General features: G+C 38.5%; 1 long non-coding RNA gene across 1 annotated transcript in view; it reads right to left on the bottom strand.

Annotated features, from left to right (window-relative positions):
• Window positions 1-4273: 4273 nt before the first annotated feature.
• The window catches only part of LOC145510173 (uncharacterized), a 33677-nt gene continuing 16709 nt past the window's right edge, over window positions 4274-21241 (bottom strand). The window contains exons 4-6 of the long non-coding RNA XR_014056853.1: window positions 9288-9351; window positions 5162-5335; window positions 4274-4436 (exon numbers count right to left, since the gene is read on the bottom strand). This is a non-coding gene — a long non-coding RNA (uncharacterized LOC145510173). The remainder of the gene's footprint in view (window positions 4437-5161; window positions 5336-9287; window positions 9352-21241) is intronic.

Below are 21241 nucleotides of genomic sequence, written 5' to 3'. Positions count from 1 at the left end.
TTTCTATTGGGGTTTCATTACGTGGGTATGATTGATTGAATTATTGGCCACATGATGGAACTCAATCTTCAGTCTTCTTCTCTCTCCAGAGGTTGGGAGGTCAGGCTGATATAACATGACTCAACTCTCCAAACCTTAATCACATGGTTGTGTCTTTCCAGCACTGCTAGCCCCCATCTTGAAACTATTGAGGGACCTATCATGAGTAACGACAACAGTCCTTTCACTCGGGAAATTCCAAGGATTTAGAGGCTCCTTACAAGGAATCAGAGACAAAGGCCAGCCAATATTTTTTATTATACAGAAAAACAAGCAATAGGAAGCTGCTCTACAAAATGGTCCCTCAATCTCCACAAACACAAGCAAAAGTCACTGTGCTTCCATGCCAGCCTGTAAAAACTTCTTAGAAATAATTTAGCTGGTCAATGTTTCTTACTGCCACAAAAATATCATATAATTCACAGCATTGCTTCACCACCCAACGTATACCATACCATAACTCTTATAGCTTCCAGACTATTATTTACCCTAAATTTCTGATTATTAGAAACACCCCAATGATCAGCACCTAGAAAAGACACAGACTACAGTGGACATGTATAAAATACCTTCAAAGGCACCAGTGATCATTGGATTGAGGCTGTACTAAAGATGAGACATCTACTCCATTCATTCCTGCATAAAACTTAAATATGTCTTCCTTAGCATATTTATCTATCTTTATCTATCCTATGGAAGAAGACATCTAATTATTCCCATCTCTGCATATTCATCCTGCCTTCCATCAATCCTTGCTGAGCCAAGTTAATCTAAATCTTTACCTACTCTTATATATTATCTCCTAGTCCTAAAAACTTGGGCTGGGAAGCCAGGGCACATAGAAATATTAGATACCTGTTGATTGGTACCTTGGCTCCTTCTTCTATGGTACTTAATACCATGGGGATTTTATAGAGCCAGAAAAAAATTGTAATGGAAATCAGTCTCCCACTGCAAAATTATCCTAGACCCTGACCAGGGCCTTTCATGAGGCTTTCCTGATGGGGTTGGGTGGGGAATCTAGGGGAGTGGGATGAAGCTTTGCAGCAGCCACCCTGAACACCATCTCATTTGTTTCTAGCATGCTGTCATACTGAACTCTACTCCTTCCTCTGTGCTCTTCCCTGCCTCTGTTTTACTCCCAACTTTTGACTCTATATCCCCAACTTTAAGCTTACCTTTGGCTATATGGATTCGATATTCAAATCAAGTGTTCTCATCAAATGGCCCTTATCTTTTCCCAGTGGACTTAGTTTACCTTTCAATCTGTGACTTTGTGTTGCTGCCTATGAAAGCCTGGGAAGCCCACCTGAACCTTATAGGAGAGGAGATAGGCACACATTTGGAGGTATGAGATTGGCTAGTTTGTAATGTACATAGTTGCCAGGAAGGCAAACATTTATAACAATAAGAGCAAACATTTATATACTATTTACTATGGACCATAAATTTTCCCAATTTCATTTCATTTTATTCATTTAATCCTCACTATACCTCTGCGAGGTAGATTATTATTTCAATTTTACAGATTAGGAAACCAAAACGCAAAGAAGTAAAGCAACTTTCCAAACAATATACAGCTAGCAAATGGCAGAGCCACATGCATGCCAGGAAGAGAAGTCTCCTCAGAAACCAACCCTAACAGCACCCTGCTGTTAGACTTCCAGTCTCCAGACCTATGAGAAAACAAATGTCCGCAATTTGAGCCACCCAGTCTGTGGTATCCTTTTATGACAGCCCTACCAGACTAATCTCCTTCAAATTTTTACTCAAAACAACCCCTTTGGCCACCCTATGTACAGTTTTAACCACTATATCCTTGTTCCTGGGTTTAGCATCATATGTCACAGGTTATATTTTTGCAATCTTTTTATTGTCTGCCTCTTCCACTAGAACATGAACTTCATAAGGGAAAGATTTTTGTCAGTATTGTTCACTAATATATTCCCTGTGTCTAATGAAGTGTCTGGCACAAATCAACTGTTCAGTAAATAAATAACAGGAGGAAAGAGAGTCCAGGAGCTAACTGGCTCCATTCTCCTCATATCTCACCAAACTCCACAGGACAGAAAGGAAGCAGGGCTGGGACAATAAATGAAACCTTGTCAGTATGTAGAATGGTTTCAGCATGATGACAAATACCAACTTCTACAAACAATCAGAGTAGCCAGAGTCAGAAAAGCAAACCAAAGAGACATCTAAAATCACTAAAAACTTAAGGGCATCTAGGCAACCAATCGGAGAAGGCAATGGCACCCCACTCCAGTACTCTTGCCTGGAAAATCCCATGGACGGAGGAGCCTGGTAGGCTGCAGTCCATGGGGTCGTTAAAAGTTGGACATGCCTGAGCGATTTCACTTTCACTTTTCACTTTCATGCCTTGGAGAAGGAAATGGCAACCCAGTCCAGGGTTCTTGCCTGGAGAATCCCAGGGACGGGGGAGCCTGGTGGGCTGCCGTCTATGGGGTCGCACAGAGTCGGACACGACTGAAGCAACTTAGCAGCAGCAGCAGCAGACAACCAATGACTAACTCTACCCTATACCTGCTTGTTAAGGCTTGTGACTTTTACTTCTGCTTATTTTACCTATTCAGATGTCTGTCTTCAGAATGCTTCTGCCTCCAGAAGCCTTCTCACTCTTACTTTAGCACTCTTGTCCTTAGCTAAGGCAAGATTGGTGGTGATTTGAAGACTTATATGCAAGTTTACCCAGGGTCTTCAAAAATTTCCTTCCCTTAAAAGCTTGAGAGTCCTAGAAAAATAAATGCTTATATTGTTCATTCACGTAGCAGCTAGGAGTCTCTCCAGGCTCCACCAGGAATCCCTTGCTTCCGCCTAGCTTCCGCTACTGTCTATAGCTCATTCCCGGCCGCTTGATTTTCACCTCCCTCCCTGGTCTCTTTTGATGGCATCTTAGTTTTGGTTTCATCCCTGGATGCTTCTCTTGAATTACCTTAACCACTTTACTCAGAAGTCTCTTAGCAGATGAATCCAACATCCTGAAATTCTGCTCCTGAAGAAGTAGATTTAGAGCAAAGCAACAAAGAGAAGGGGCTTCCCAGGTGGCATTAGTGGTGAAGAACCCACCTGCCAATGCAGGAGACACAAGAGATGTCGGCTCAATCCCAGGGTCACAAAGATCCCCTGGAGTAGGAAATGACATCCCACTCTAGCATCCTTGTCTGGAAAATTCCATGGACAGAGGAATCTTGAGGGCTATAGTCCATTGGGCCATAAAGAGTCGGACATGACTGAGAGACTTAGCACCAACAAAGAGAAATTCTGTGACACCCCCATCTCTCAGCCATCTCCCCTCTACTCACAGCTTCTCCTCAGCACTAGGGGGTGCTAATCAGACTGTCATTTTACCCTATTAAACCTCCAACCATCAGATACATTTCTTGATGAAATGTTTATCACTAAAAACTAAATCCATGGCCCCTCTTGAAATATGGATAAATCTTGCACCTGTTCCTTATATGATAGAAGAGGACTTACCATTAACTAGGGTTTTGACCTTAACGTGTAGAACCTACTTGAAATACTGAGAATAAGATCAGGGGGGAATGTCTTTTGCTAACTCCATAGAGCATCTGATTCCATGTGTTCTGTGTGTTTGTTTCAGGACTAGGCAAGTAGAGGGGACTCCTTGTTCTGATGCAAAATGAGAAGAGAGAAATCCTTCTTTGAAGAAAGAGGTTGTTTGTGGCAGTGGAGGGAGAAGGAACAGGATCAATTATTGGGGTTGGAGGATGAAAAGAAAGGAAAAGAGGAGGGGCACACAGGCTGAGGACTGGGGGGTGGATGGAGTGCAGGCACAGTGGGATCTGAGGGCCACCTGTGCCTAGGAGCCTTGGACATGTATTTCCAGTTGGCTGGGGTGCTGTGGGCCAGGAGTATCACGTGCTATTTTGAGGTGGTGGCGGTTATGGGAAGGAGGGAGGAGAAGCAACCTAAACATTCATTGTCAGAGGAAGGGATAAAAAAGATATAGTACATATATCAATGTAATACTACTCAGCCATTAAAAAGAATGAAATAAATTCATTTGCAGCAACATGGCTGCATCTAGAGATTATCATACTAAATCAGATAGAGAAAGTCAAATACCATATAATATTGCTTATATGCAGAATCTAAAAAGAAAAAAAGAAAAACAAAACCGCTTCCCAAGTGGCACTAGTGGTAAAGAAACCACGTGCCAGTGCAGGAGATGTAAGAGACGTGGGTTCAATCTCTGGGTCGGGAGGATCCCCTGGAGAGGGCATGGCAACCCACTCCAGTATTCTTGCCTGAAGAATCCCATGGATCTATGAGCCTGGCAGGCTATAGTCCATAGCGTTGCAAAGAGTCGGACATGACTGAAGTGACTTAGCATCCATACACATACGCAGAATCTAAAAAAATGATACAAATGAACTTATTTACAAAACATAGACTCACACACTTAGAAAACAAACTCATGGTTACCAAAGGGGAAAGAAAGGGGAGAGGGATAAATTAGGAGTCTGAGACTGACATATACACACTACCCTATTTAAAATAGATAACCAGCAATGACATATTGTACAGCATAGGGAACTCTGCTAAATACTCTGTAATAACATAAATGGGAAAATAATTTGAAAAAGAACAGACACATGTATAACTGAATCACTTTGCTGTACACTTGGAACTAACACATCATTGTTAATAAACTGTAGTTCAATATAAAATAAAAGTGTTTTTAAAAAGAAAGTAAAAGAAAGGAAGTACATCAGGAGCTACTCCAAAGCTAAGCAAGGGGGAATTCTCACAACACATCATCCTCCAGTCCCCAGACTCTGAAAGACTCCAGCTCCACACCTCATTACCCTCCTTTCAGTCATCTCTTAGGGAAATTCTTTGCCCTAGGCAACAGAGGCTCAGAAATGGAGGATGGGAAGGACAGAAGAGGCTCCATTCCTGGCATCCATAGTTAGATCCCTGAACATATTTCCCTGTAAAAATACTGTTCATTGAATGGCCACATCATATAGTTCTGTTGGAACTTTATTTCAAAGTATTATGGGTTAAATATAACTAACCACCATGTATAATATGGTTTCTATGGAGAATGCATTTTGAGTTCCACATAACTCACTTCTACAAACAAACCACTGGAATTCTGGCATTCCAACAGGAGGACTGCCTGTGCAACTCTCATATGAGGGAGGAAGATAAATTAATGTGTTTCGGGACTGTTGACTTCATCGGACAAGGAAAGACTTTGTGTCCTTTTTGCTTGAGAGCTTTCTTATATTGCCTCCTGATCATTCTAGAGATAAAGAAATATAAGAGAACAAGTAAAATATAAGAGAATGGAGTAAAAATCAGAAGGAAATCTAATTTTAGCTTCTTTGGGTATTTTGATAATGAAAACTACTAAAGCATACCAAATAAAAGTAAGATCAGTAAATTAAGTTTATCTAAATTCAGATTATTAAACTATACTTGAACCACTTTAGTATACTTGTATGTGTGCATGCACATAAACACAGATTAGGGAGAAGTGGAGAAAATGATTCATGCAGTTCTTCTTAGTGAAACTGGAAGTTTAGTTAACCCTGAAAAGATGCCATTATTAAGTGAGCTATAGCTCATTGTTTACGTGCAAGTTAAAAGATCACTTGTATCACTTGTATCCTTTTTGGGGGCCCTTAGCAAAACAAGACATTTAACTTCTAGTACACGGAAATATTTTTACATTTGCAAGGGTTTTTTTCCTGGTAAAAGAAACCCCATGATTGGAAAATGCAAGAGATGAAACAGACTTTTAAAAATGATTCTTCAGTAATTAACATTTTTACATAAAAGAAATGTCCTGCAAATATTTCAAAAGCATCCATAAGTGTCAGGACAGAGATGAAAAAAAAAAAGTCCAGTAAACCTTGATATCATGCATTTGAGCACTTCCTATGTGCTAAGGGCTTTACTTCTATTATGTTCTTTAATCCTCACTAAAGGAAGAAATTAACCCTCACATTTCATCAATGAGAAACTTAAGGCAGAGAGACTAAAGAACTTGCCCAAGTCTTCGAAGTCTACAAATTACAGAGTGGACACTTGAACCCAGGTGAAGATAACTCACGGCCAGGCTCTCAGCTACTCTGCTGCCTCACGAATGGCAGAAGTCCAAGTGCCACTATTAAACATTAGCCATTATTACCAAGAATTGCCCATGGGGATCTTTATAGTGCAAGTATCATGTGCAAAACACTCCCAAAGGGTTTCTCTTTAGAAAAGATTACACTTGCCAGAGGAAGGTGTTTCTGAATATTATTACCAGTAACGAACCCTTAAACTTAATCTATACTTTTTGGGCAATAAACAATCTAAACAAGTACCATTTTTAGAAATAAACCATGAATAATGCAATCTGCATAAAAATAAGCATAATGTCTTGGAGGGATATAGATGCCTTATTTGGGGGAGCTGGCAAACAGAGGTGGACAGGCAAACACAGGAGCACATGTGTGTTTACATGTGCGTGCACCTTGAGGCATGGTTCTGTTATCATCCAAGAGAAAAAGGGAGTCATGGTCTGTTCCATCTCTAGCCTTATAGAGAGGCTTGTTAATATTGGGAGGTTCAAATCTAGTAACCTGAACGAGTTCATTGCATAACCCACTCTTGAGGCTCTGTGGTGGAAGTTTGGATCCTTTCCCCCAAGAGAGCCCATAAAGCTGAAGAGCTGTCAATTCTTTCTCCTGGCAGTTGATCAATGTCTATCAGTTCTTGTGGGTAGACCTTCATTGCTTCCTCTTCCCTCCTGGGAAATAATTGCTGGGCTTCTAAAGCTATCACCCTCCACATCTCCTAAAAGGTAGTATGTCAGAATTGCAATCAGTGTGCACCCAACAGTATTACCCACCCCAACTCCCCACCAATTCCCAACCGAAGCTCTGGATATTCATGAATCATTATGACTACTTAATCCCAGCAAGTTCTACTGAATTGCCTCTAAATTTCTCTGGATGTGTGAATAGGGAGAGGCTTAGCTGCTCAGAACAGTTGCTAGACTCAGTATCTGTGAAAGCAGGTTCTGAATCTGCATCTCAACCTCCACTGACTGGATGGACCCAGCAGAAATCTGTCCTCAGGATTTTGAATTTTCCTTCTGTAATATCATAGTCCCCACGCCTAGGGACAGAGGAGCCTGGTGGGCTACAGTCAATGGGATCACAAAAGAGCTGGATATGACTTAGTGACTAAACAACAAGGGAGTCAAGAAAAGCAGAGACATTGCCTTCTTGCCAGGGCGAACAAACAGGTGCTCTGAATCCAGTGGTTCATAACAAAATGCTCAATTTTTCCTTGCTTGGAGGCAGAAGTTGTTCTAGCTAGGATAGAAGTTAGATTCCAAGTAGTCAGAACTGGAACAATGTTTGCCATGTGACATCAGGAGGTCAGTTGGGCCAGTTAAGTCACAATCCAGTAGGGAAATCTTACATTTGAAAGCTGGAAAGACAAATAGCTAATATATAACCCAAAGGCAGAAATTAGTATTTCAAAACAAAGACTTGAGAATCAGACAAACTGTGATTCAGTTTGTTACACAGGAAGGTAGAGAGCAAAGAAAGGTGTCTAAGGGCACTGTTATAAAGAACCTTAGAGAGTTTGTAAGTGAAACCAAAAGGATATACAGGCAGGTTTGTCAGGCCCAGGGGTATGCATCAGTGAGTTACACTATAGAAAAGCTCCTTCCTCAGAGCTGTGATATTACCTTGGCTCCATCTGAATATTTTTGTCTACTTTCACCTATATTTGACCACAGACCAACTGAAATCTCAAGTCCCTTCTTTCAGATGTTCTGTCTAAAAGCTTTGCAGATAAGTCTCAAGGTCCCAATCAACTCTCACTTAAAGCTTTGCAGACCTAACTGCAGGTTGACTGGCAAACAAGATATGATAAAACAAAAATCTGAAAGCCATTTCATGGTCTTCAAAGCTTAGATCATCAGTCTCAACTTATTATAGCTTCCCATGCTTACCTCCTTCTAGCTTCACTAGTCTTTTTGTTCCCTGATCATTCCAAGCTCCCCTTCCACTCCTAGACCCAGGCCCTGCCCCAAGTCCTGTACTTTATAGGGTTCCATCTACCTTTCCTTCATTCGTGTCCTTACCTGTAGGGTGAGGTCACAAGACAAGGGACATGCCGCTGAGACCCAGTACCTCCCATCCTTTTAGATCACATTTGGGATTCCTAGGACCACAGAAGGCTCTGACCAAACAGCCTCGAACCTGCCCTTAGAATCTGCAAGGAGGTTTTCCCTACCTTCATCCTCCTGAGAGAACCACCTCCACCTTTAGATTCTCTGTTATGTAGCATATCATGGAATATAGTGACACAGTGTAGTTATTGAACAAAGAAATCAAATTATTCAACATATTTGGTTAGAAATATGAAGAGTTAAATTAAAAGCAGTGCCTTCAGCTGTGCCCTGCCTGAACGTCAACTCACTAAAACTTCATTAAACCAGAAAGTCAGGGAAACTCAGAGCTCAAGTTACTCCCAAGACAACTTTAGTTCTTGTCTCTTTTGATGAAAATCCAGGAACTTGCTCCTAGTCTTTCAATATATGCAGTGGTTCAAGGTTTGAGGATTAACCCAGCATTTCACAAGTCCATTGCCAAATTAACGCTGCAACACGAACTTTATAATTGACAGTCAGGACTGTCTTTTTAAAATATTTTCCAAGTCAGAATGTCAATCATATTTGGACTGTGGTGCAGAGATTAGAATATTTAGTACCTGCAAAATTAAAATAATTGCTCATGGACACTGGCTTGCTGATACAAACTAAATTATAAATGTAAATTAAAATGACTAGATGCTATATGGCTATTCAGAAGGTCTGTATAGAGAAGTGCAGCTGTCTTTCAAAACTTACTTCTGCTTAGCTACATATTTATGTTTCTCTTTCTAAGTTCAACCACATGGAGCGTGTGGAGGTCCATTTTCTTAACTCAGATTTATTAGAAAACAACATGAAGCAAAACTTTCTGCTAATCCTTCATTGAGGATTCAGTCCCAGGGAGGCAAGAATGAAGTGAAAAAGTAAATATGGCAAAGAAGAAGAAAAAGGTAAATAGACTCTTTCTCGTATTTACTGAGCTCACTAGACCTTTAAAAGAGACTTCACAAGTTGTTTGGTAATGTAGGATATCTCCAGAAAGGCATTTTTGGAATTACTGCATTTTGGAATCTTTGAAGGGCAAGAAATTTACCTTTCAGCTTTTTTTCCTTGTCCTGTTTCCCATTGGGCCATTGGGCATTAACTCAGTGCTGTTCCTGCCATGCAAAGACAAAGAGATTTTGATACTGCCTACTGGGGACTGGAAGAAAAGCATTTATTAACTGATACTTGCGTGGCAAATGCCAGAGGATAAATTGATATGATTTTGTAAAGATAACCATATTCTACCCACTAGCCATTACTGGGACTGTCACCAGACTGGATGAATGCGGACTCACAATCATCCACCATGATCCATATGGTTTTGAGAGAACATAGAAGGGAACTGAAAGGGAATATGATGGGTACCACCATCCCCACATCCTTCTAGTCCAATAGTAGCACTAATTACTGCAATCTTTCCTCAGGTGAGACATTGTTTCTAATTTACATTCTTGAATGGGAGGGTGGGAATGGTCAGTTTCTGGAACTTGCACTTGGCTGTTCTAAAAATGATGGTCCTTAATCTACATAGTGGAGGGAACCTATATAAGAGTTCTGATATCTATTCCAGTTGACACCTACTCCATTTATATATTCAAGGACTAGGGAAATAACCACAGACTACAGGGCAAGTCTGCTGACTCAATTGTCCTACTGTGAATTGGACTTGGGCTAATACCCAGCTTATCATCTGGCTACTGTAACTTCAGCTCTAACTATAGCATTTTGGGTTTCCTAATAACAGTGTTGGGCTTCCCTGGTGGCTCGGATGGTAAGAATCCACCTGCAATGTGAGAGACCTGGGTTCAATCCCCAGGTTGGGAAGATCCCCTGGAGGAGGGCATGGCAACCCATTCCAGTATTCTTGCCTAGAGAATCCCGATAGACAGAGGAGCCTGGAGGGCTACAGTCCATAGGGTCACAAAGAGCTGGACACAACTAAAGCGACTTGGCATGCACGCTACACTTTTCAATGCAAACCATGTGTTTCTGGGACCCCAACCATGGGGTTGCAAAGAGTCGGACACAACTGAATGACTAAGCACAGCACAGCACAATATCAGTGTCAGTGCAAGCTCAAACCTCTTATCTAACAGATTTGAAAAGCCTGAGTAGTTGCCCTTTCCTCTGGAACAGTTACTTTGGTAAATGACTGAAGATCCCCTTAGGGAAGAAACAGAAAAGACATTTATCATATATATATCTATGGTGGCACTGACAGACTCTTCCTCATGGGGACAGGTCTCCCTTTCAGTATGTGAACTCTAGGTCTATAATCCCATTTAGTTCTATAAACTGGGTGATTTTTTCACTGTATCACTGACGTCAGCTTTCCAGCTCTCAATTTTCTATTACACAAATCAAACAATGCCTGGGTCAGTTCTCCATCTGTCTTACCCCTAAAATCACCATAGATCCATGTAGGCCAAGTCACTCTGATTTCTACTCTGACTTTGATGCCCATTGCTGTAATTGTGTCCATTGTGACTCTGAGAATTAAGTCCTGCCACTGGTCTCTGTCATTCTGAAATCCCACCAACCTCATTAATATCAGGCAGCCTAACTTCTACGCCACATATACAGTCATGGCCAGCAGAGAACAGGCACCACCGAGCTTCCTAAAGAAACTGGAGTACCTAGCACTAGTATATTTCTTATTGTTGTAGAGATGGGAGTGAGCTCTGGACCCTTCCAGGGGACATAATCAGTGATAAGCTCTCTGGTTGTACATAGTAAATCCATTCTAACATTCCTTGTCTGGAGTGGCCAATGAGGTATAGTAGAGGCAGTTTTTGAGGAGAGCAAGTATCATCTTGTTACGCACCTTTAGGTGAGATCATTGTATAGCCTCTAGGAAAGGAAAGAGGAAGCTGCTTTCCTTTGGCAAAGAAAGCAGGTAGATTCCACTGGCCCAGAAACATTCCAGGAAATTTTTTTAGTTCTTTCTTAGGTATATCCACTCAAATATCTTCATTACAGGTCTTCCTTCCCTCTTTTCCACCTGGGTCCTGAGATTTTCATATAGCATATTCATAGGTGCTACAAATTTAATTTCCTTTACCTCTCTACTGTCTTTATAATTATAATCTGTATCTGATTTTCAACTCATTCTACTCTGAGACCAAACAGCTATTGACACCTTTGGTTTTCAGAGGATCCTTTAAGTTAGCAAGGAGCTGCCCTGAGTCTATCATTTTCTTTTAATAAGACTTGCACTGCCACCAAAAGCAGCCACCCCACTTAACAAATCTCATAATTACCATTTACCACATTATGATCTCACAGTGCCTTGCCTTCTGCCTTGCATCTCCTTCCAACTAATCATGGGTGAAATTTCATTAATTGTGACCTCACTGCCAGGGTTATTATTATCCCCACTACCACTGAGCAGTGGGCTCTCTATTGCCTTTAGTCAAGTAGGCAATTCAACTCCAAAATCCCATCCTGAGAATTTGCTTTTTAGGACTAATCCTGGAATCTGTTGGGCCATCCCAGGTGGCACTAGTGGTAAAGAACTCACCTGCCAACACAGGGTGACATAAGAGACACAGATTTGATCCCTGGGTCGGGAAGATCCCCTGAAGGAGGGCATGGCAACTACTGCAGTCTTCTTGTCTGGAGAATCCCATGGACAGAGCAGCCTGGCAGGCTGTGGTCCATAAGGTCACAAAGAGTCAGACTTGACTGAAGCAACTTGGCACACACACACGCACGCACTGCAATCTGCTTTCTTAGCCTCAGTTCCAACTGAGTCTAGGCTTTTGTGCAATTGTTTTATTGGAAGTGCAATTCTACAGAAGCAAAAGGAAAAAAGAGAAGTCAGCCAGAGAAAGAGAGGAGGTAAATACAAAGTAGAGCATTAATAAGTTGACCATAGCTCCATAAGGCGTACAATGAATTGTCCAGTCATCATGGGACCTCTCTAGAAAAGCCATAAGAGCTACAGTGTCTTGAAATCACCTGTTAGGGAAAAGAAAGGTGGGCAATTTATCTACTGATTGCTTTGTGTGTCCTACTCTCTTCAGACAAGTTTGCCTCATATAGCATAATGCCCCTTCTTCCATATTCCCTCTGAACATCTATTGGTTCCAGATGGATCAAACAGGTCATAGAGTTATTGTGATAAGCAGCGAAGAACCTTGAAACATAATGGATCTATGAAGATAGATATATAGTCCAGGTCTTGCATAGCCATAGCACAAGTAGGGAGAAATGTCATCTCACAACTAGAGCCATTCAAAGTTATTGTTACAACTCTCAAAGAGAAACAAAGTTGGATATGAGTTAAAGGCAGTAAAAACAGATTTATTCAGTACCTACTGCTATAGTTAAGAGAGTCCAATGTAAACCAAGCTCAACTTTGATCCATGTAGAGGTGACTGGGCATTTTAAAGGGAGAAAGATGAAGTGGAGAGAGGGAGAAAGTAAGTAGAAGCTCAACAGAATCAGGAAAAGGGAAAATTATATTTAAAAAATGGGTAGCGAGGTTGGTCTATAGGATCACAAAAAGTCAGACACTATGGAAGCGACTTAGCACGCACAAACACATGTACATTTAGTCCCACACTTCTCTAAGAAGCCTGGAGGCTTTTACAATTCCTGCCTGACTTACAGATGGAAGCCTCAGCCACCTTAAAATAAGACCCCTACTTTAGCCTTCTAGAGCCACATGTAGTCTCTTCAGTTTTCAACTCTGTCCAGACCTCTGGGCATTCTCTTCTGACATCCACTGACTCCAGCAGGCCAGCCCTGACTCACCAAGCTAGCTCAGTGTCCCAGAGCCCTAGTTGGGGAAAAAAAAAGTTCAGAAATCCCAGTAAGAAAATTATCTTCCTTTGCAATTGAGTACCATCTCCTCATCCTGAAAAAAAAGTACCATCTCCTCAACCCTGAAAAAAACCGCAGGAAAAACTGTAAAACATCTCCTCAACTCCTGACTCTTCTCTGAAAGACACTGCAATTAAGATTAATTAAGCTTCTAAACCTCCAAAGGTGTAAGATAACTCTGGTTTCTTTTTGTTCAAAGAGAATTTGGTATTTTGTTGCTGTTGTTGCTCCTGCTGCTTGAGGGGATATCAGGCAGTACCGCCTATATGTTTTAAATTCATGTTTTAGTCTCACTGACTTCATTTAACTGGCTGCTGGTTTATTTAAAGTCAGTTTAATGGCAAAGCAACTTATGTAAAAACTGAGAGGCTGCCCCTCTGAAATTGTTTAATACAGATACCGAGCCAGCAATCAGAGTTACCTCTGAATCCTAATTCAACTCTGTGAAAAACTTATCTGGTGTGGCTTCAGAGGCTCTACTCCCTACTGCAAAGATGCATTTGGACTTTTCAAACAGCTAGCTTCAAATTTTTAAAATAAATCTGAATATTAGATTGTCAAAAATCTCTATCATAGAAAACCTGGACCAACAGAATTCTTTTCCAAAGAGTTATTTCTCTAGTAATAATCTATTGGATCGAGGAGGGTAAATGACCTAGATAGGTTATTTCTTATCTCAACCAAATTTTGTTAGACGACTGTGGGCAAATGAGAAATTTTGCCCATTTGCTCGTATTTAACTCATCCTTGAATTATATATTTTGACTCATCCTTCAGTTAAATATTTGGACTAATCGCCCACCTAAGAAATGGTTGGTTGGTATTTTATACACAGACACACACACACAAACCACACAAACACACACACACACATATATGACATCTTCTTCAACCAGTTGTCTGTCAATGGACGTTTGTGTTGTTTCCGTGTATTGGCTGTAAATAGCATTGTAAATAGCATTGCTGTGTCAAGCATTGCTGTGTCTTTTCAAATTAGAACTTTTGTCTTTTTGTATATATACTCGGGAGTGGGATTGCTTGATCGTATGACAGCTCTATTTTTAGTTTTTTAAGGAGCTTACTATACTATTCTCCAGAGTGGCTGTACCAACTTTCATTCCTACAAACAGCGTAGATAGATTCCCTTTTTTTCACACCCTCTATGGCATTTATTATTTGTAGACTTTTTGATGACAGCCATTCTGATAGATGTGAGGTGATAGCTCATTGTGGTTTTGATTTGCATTTCTCTAATAATTAGAGGTACTGAGAATCTTTTCATGTGCCTATTGGTCAGAAGACTGTATGTCTTCTTTGGAAAAAATATCTATTTAGGTCTTCTGCTCATTTTTTGATCAGGTTGTTTGTTTTTTCAATGTTGAGTTATATGAGTTGTTTGTATATTTTGGATATTAACCCTTTGTCATATTGTTTACAATATTTTTTCCCAATCCACAGGTTGTCTTTTCATTTTGTTTGTAGTTTCCTTTACTATGCAAAAGCTTTTAAGTTTGCTTAAGTCCCATTTTTAAAAATTTATTTTGCCTTAGAGACTGATCTAAGAATATATTGCTATGATTTATGTCAGATAATGTTATGCCTATGTTCTCCTCTAGGATTACATGGTTTTAGGTCTTATGTTTAGGTCTTAAACCATTTTGAGTTTCTTTTTTTATATGGTGTGAGGGAGTGCTCTAATTTCACTGATTTACATGTAGTTGTCCAACTTTTCCAAGGGCTTCCCAGGAGGCTTAGTGATAAAGGATCAGCCTGCCAATACAGGAGACACAGGAGACATGGGTTTGATTCCTGGGTCAGGAAGATCCCTTGGAGGAGGAAATGGCAACCCATCCCAGTATTCTTGCCTGGAGAATCCAATGGGCAGAGGAACCTGGTGGGCAATAGTCCATGGGGTTGCAAAGAGTCAGACATAACTGAGCAACTGAACATGCACACACATCCAGCTTTTCCAACAACACCTGTTGAAGAGACTGTCCTTTCTCCATTGTAATGTATCTTCTTGCCTCCTTTGTCATAGATTAACTGGCCAGAGGTGTATGTGTTTATTTCTGGACTCTCTATTCTGCTCCATTGACTTCATGTCTATGGAAGGGTTATGCCTCCAGCTTTGCTCTTTTTCCTCAAGATTGCTTTGGCAATTCTGTGTCTTTTGTGGTTCCATATAAATTTTAGCATGATTTGTTCTAGTTCTGAGAAAAATGTTCTGAGTACTTGATAGGGATTGTGTTAAATCTGTAGATTGCTTTGGGTAGTATGGTCATTTTAATAATGTTAATTCTTCCCATCCAAGAGCATGGATAATCTTTCCATTTCTCTGAATTATCTTCAATTTTCTTTATTAGTGTTTCACAGTTGTCAGCATATAGGTCTTTCATCTCCTAGGTTAAGTTTATTCCTAGGTAGTTTTTTATGTGACTGTAAACAGGATTTTTTTTTTAACTTTCTCTTTCTGATATTTCTTTATTAGTGTAAAGAAATGTACAAATTTATGCTTTTAATCTTGTCTGCCGCTACATTGCTGAGTTCATTAGTTCTAATATTTTTTTGTGTGGAGACCTTATGGTTCTGAGTATCATGTCATCTACAAATAGTGTCCTGGAGAGAGGCATGGCAATCCACTCCAGTATTCTTGTCTGGAGAATCCCCATAGATGGAAGAGCTTGGCGGGCTACAGTCTATGGGGTCGCAAAGAGTTGGACGCAACTGAGTGACTAAGCACAAATAGTGTCAATTATCTCTTCTTTTCTAATTTGGATAACTTTTACTTCCTTTTCTTGTCTGACTGCTATGGCTAAAACTTCCAATACTGTGTTGGATAGAAGTGGTGAAAGTAGGCATCCTTCTCTTGTTTCTGAATTTAGCAGAAAGGCTTTTAGTTTTTCACAAGTAAGTATTACGTTGACTGTAAGTTTCTCATAAATGGCTTTTATTGTATTAAGATATGTTCCCTCTAAACCCACTTAAAGGAGAGTTTTTATCATGAATGTATGTTGAATAGTGTCAAAGTCTTTTTCTGCTTCTATTGAGATGATCATGTGTTTGTCTTTCCTTTTGTTAATGTGTTGTATCACATTGATTTGAAGCATCCTTGTGACTCTGGAATAAATCTGACTTGATCATGGTGTATGATACTTTTTTGTAGTGTTGGATTATGTTTGGTAATATTTTGTTTAGAATTTTTGCATGTATATTCACCAAAGATATTGGCCCTTAATTCTCTTTTTCATAGTGTCTTTGGTTTTGGTATCAGGGTGACAGTGGTTTCATAGAAGGAATTTGGGACTGTTTTCTCCTCGTCAGTCTTTCAGAACTGTTTGAGAGGGATAGGTATAAGTTCTTTTTTGTATGTTTCATACAGTTCTCCATTGAAGTCATTTAGTCCTGAACTTTCATTTGCAGATAGTTTTTTTTTATTTTTTTATTACAGATTCTATTTCACTTCTGGTGATCAATCTGTTCAAATTATCTGTTCTTCATGGTTTGGCTTTAACAGGCTGTATGTTTCTAGAAACTTGTCTATTTCTTCTAGGTTGTCCAATTTTTTGGCATATAACTGTTCATAGTATTCTCCTTTATTTTTGTATTTCTGTATTTTTTTGTTGTTGTTGTATTTCTGTGGTATCAGTTGTTATTTTTCCTCTCTCATTTTGTTTATTTGGGTCCTCTCTCAGTGAGTCTGACTAGAGGCTTATTTATAAAAATAATATTTTATTTATCTTTTCAGAAACCAGTTCTTGGTTTTATTTACCTTTTCTATTGTTTTTTAATCTCTAATTAATTTATTTTCTCACATGATCATTATTTCCATCCTGCTGCTAGTTTTTGCTCTTCTTTTTTCTAATTCTTTTAAGTGATAGATTAGGTTATTTTCTTGTTTTTCTGAGAAAGACCTGTATCATTATGAACTTCCTCTTAGAACCAATTTTGCTGCATCCCATAGATTTTGTAAGATTGTGTTTTCATTTTCATTTTTCTTAAGGTATTTTCTCATTTCTTCTTTGATTTCATCATTGACCCATTGGTTTTTTACTAGCATGTTGTTTAGTCTCCATGTGTTCATTTTTTTCCTGTTTTTCTTTCTCTGCTTGATTTCTAGTTTCATACAGTTGTGGTCAGAAAAAAATGCTTGAAATCACTTCTATCCTTTAAGTTTGTTGAGGTTTATTTTATGATCTAATATGTGGTCTATCCTAGAGAACATCCCATGCGCACTTGAAAAGAATGTGTATTTTGGTTGTTTTCTTTTTTTTTTTTGAGGGGGGTGGCTGTAGTGTCCAGTAGATATCGATTATATCTACTTGGTCTATTGTGTGATTTAGGACCTCTGTTACTTTATTGATTTTCTTTATGAATGATTTGCCCATTGATGTCAGAGAGGTATTAAAGTCTTCTACTCTTATACTATTGTCGATTCCTCCCTTTATGTTGTTTGGTATTTGTTTTATGTATTTAGATGTACCTATATTTTTATTGTTGTTTAGTTGCCAAGTTGTGTCCAACTCTTTGCGTCCCCATGAACTGTAGCCCACTAGGCTCATCTGTCCATGGGATTTTCCAGGCAAGAATACTGGAGTGGGTTGCCATTTCTGGTACATACATATTAACAAATGTAATATTCTCTTCTTGTATTGGTCCCTTTATCATTATATAATGCCCTTTTTTGTCTTTCTTCACAGCCTTTGTTTTAACTCTCTTTTGTCTGATATGAGTATTGCTACCCCTGCTTTCTTGTAATTTCTATTTGTATGAAAAATCTTTTTCCATCCCCTCACCTTCAGTCTGTGTGTCTTTCACCCTGAACTGAGTCTCTTGTAGGCAGTATATTGTAGGCTCTTGGTTTAAAAAAAAAAATCCAACCTGCCATTTATGTCTTTTGATTGGAATATTAAGTTCATTGACATTTAAAATAATTATTGATAAGTATATTTTCATTGCCATTTTAATCTTTGTTTTCCAGTTCTTCTCTGCTCATTCCCTTTTTCGTTTTTCCTTTTGTTGTTTGATGGATTTCTTTTGTAGTATATTTGAATTCCTTTCTTTTTTATTTATGTGAACCTATTGCATATTTTTGAACTCCATAGTATGGAGTTCAAGTGTGTTGTGACTCATGACTATATCTACTCCCTTCAAACTAATAATCATTCAAATTCAAACATTCTAAACTATCTACACTTTTATACTCCCCTCCCCAACACTTTGTGATTTTGGTGTCATATTTTGACATCTTCATGCTTATTTTTCACTGCTAATTATAGTTATAATTTGCTTTTACAATTTATTTTTTTAATCTGTGTAATGGCTTATTTAAATGATCTTCAATCCTCTTATATATGTGTCTTTTCCATTATGATTTTCCCTTTCCTATGAAATCTTGCTTCTTTTTTATTTCGCAAAGATCCTTCAATAGTTCTCTTAGGGTAGGATTAGTGTTGCTGAGTTCTTTCAGTTTTTTCCTTGTCTGAGAAATTATTTCTCTCTCTTTCTATTCTAAATGATAATCTTTTAGGATAGAGGACCCTGCTTTGCAGGTTTTCCCTTTTCAGGACTTTGACATATCATGCTACTCCCTGCAATAGGTTTTTATTATTGGTTTATAGGCTTTTGAAGTGCATTTATTTACCAGTGTCAGAGTGGGAAAAAATGAAATGGGAATGACTTTCTCCTAATTTTCACAAGCCATTCTAAAAGCTATTACAGTGAAGCATATGGGTATATAACCATTTCCTTTGCCTCAGAAAACATCATTGAGCAGCAATAACAAAAATATCTTTCCTGGATGATTTTCAACAAAATTACAATATTTACAGTAGATAATATCTGTGGTTATAGTTGCTGGGAGAAAAGGAACAGACTGTAAATTTTTCTAACCTGAATTTTTAAAAGCAAATTAAAACCTTCTTTTATATCTATAACTTTATGTGATCATGATATCATATTTTAAACCCCAATGAAAGGTTTGGATTTTCAAAATAGCGAGAATTTCTGAGAACAAGCACACCAAAACTTGCCAACACACAAGACCCACTCCAGATTTGCGGACAAACCAGCCAAGCAATCATAGGCTTCTTTGCTTGTATGCACATCATGAAGGCCAAATCAGAACAATTAGTTTTCAAAACGATTCAGTACACTCTTCCTTATTTTTCTAAAGCCAGTATCTATTCTTAAGATATTCTTAAGATAAAACATACATATAGATTCTATCTCTTTAGGTTATGTATACAAAACTCTTTCTTTTCTTACCACCTATTTTTAGAAATTATTAATTTGAATTATTGAGTTATGTGTTTTTTAAGGAAAACATTTCATCTTAACTATCTAGCTTTAGAAAGCAAAGTTGTTTATTTAAGCTATTTTAGGATTTAATCTGATTTATTAAAAGGGAAAGGAGCTCTGAAAATAATCTCATCTAGAGTTTTTTTTGCAAAGTAAAAAGGACAAGACCATTGTATTCTTTATCACAGTGTTTTCTCTATGCAGTGTTTTTTTTGTTATCTATTTGCCAGTGTGCTGACTAACATTTTTAGATAATTGTGTTTTCTAAGATTAATATTGATTATGTGGTTATAATTCATTCAGCTGTTAGCAATCTGAAGTTCTACCTGGCTGAAGCAAATCTTAAATTCCTAAATTAGTTCTGGACTTGTTTGTTTGTTTTTTAAATAGCAATTCACCCTTTATTTAAGGTATTTTACTGCTTGTAATTAGTAGTAAGTTGTAATATCAAAAGGAAAGTGGATAACAAGACAATTTTAAGTTCATGGGTATAGCATTATCCCATAGACTCATTGTATCCCCCTCCCCAGAATTTATCTGCTGAAGTCCTAATACCCACTGTGATGGTATTTGGAGATAAGCCTTTAAAGAGGTAACTAGGTTAAATAGGTTATAAGGGTAAGATTCTAATCCAACATGATATCCTTATAAGAAGAGAAGGAAACACCAGGAATGCACCAAAACAGAATAAAAGACCATGTGAACATACAGTGAGAAGGCAGCTATCTGAAAGCCAGGGAGAGAGGCCTAGGAGAAACCAAACCTTGGACATCTTGATCTCAGACTGCCATCCTCCTAACTGTGAGAAAATAAATTTCTTTTGTTTAAGTTACCCAAGTTTGTGATGTTTTGTTATGACAACCTTAGAAAACTAATACAACATCTGAGGCATTTAAATCACCAAGTATTTCTAAGCCACAGATAAATGTCTATGAATGATAATAGGAAAAAAAAACCCACAGGAATCTTGCAAATAATTTAACAGAAAAATAATAAACTGGTTCTATACACAATAGCAAATAGAAAGACGATGTGTCTAGATGCTTTAATGACTACATCATGGTTAAACTAATTGCTCCAAAGCTGGGCTACATTCAGAGTAACCAACTTAATCACCGTATATGGACTGGCACTCAGCCCAGAAAAGATACAGAGAAATCATACTTCCTCTGTGCACCACTACTACCTCTCTTATTGTTTTGATTGGACTTCTTTCTTCAAAGGAGACATTCAGGGGCATCTATTCTATTTCTACTTAGATTCCCAAACTATAGGACATAAAAAAACCCTCAAGCAATATTTTAAGGGCTGATTTGCTAAAGTTACTGAATACAAATTCTGACAAGGCCATGACTCTATCTCAATTACATCCACTGTCCTTGAGTTTCTTTTGACCTCTTTGACAATTATAATTCATTCAGCATATATGCTGACTTTGGATAAATTTGTTGAAGATATGCAATGATTTCAGTCACATTCATTCCTAATCCATTATTTTCCACCACTGATCTATGACTAATTCAGAACAGCTGAAAAACCTCAAGGAATATATTTTTACTATGATCTTACTTTTAAAAATTCACACTTTTCTTCAGTTTGTCCCCATATCATGATATCAGGAAGCTAAATGCAAGTGTATTTTGGCTTTTAATTTTTGACTTTTTAAAACTATATGCACGGGATATCTCATCACATGAAAAAAAAAAAAATCCAGTAGCTCTCATTCTTTCGTATCTTCTCATTCACATGTCATCCCAGTCTCTTTATCAAAGATCCTATACCACACTGTGAGCCAAATGTCTGCTCATTCTCCCCCAGCTTTTTCATTCCTGCCTCACCTCAAGATATTGGTCTCTCATCCCCTCCTGCATTTGTCCA

This window comes from Giraffa tippelskirchi, chromosome 1, assembly GCF_054371585.1.
Source record: "Giraffa tippelskirchi isolate mGirTip1 chromosome 1, T2T-mGirTip1v1.2.pri, whole genome shotgun sequence".
In the NCBI taxonomy this organism is placed as follows: Eukaryota; Metazoa; Chordata; class Mammalia; order Artiodactyla; family Giraffidae; genus Giraffa; species Giraffa tippelskirchi.
The sequence above is the reverse complement of the archived record's forward strand: the minus strand, read 5'-3'. Positions and strand labels throughout refer to the sequence as shown.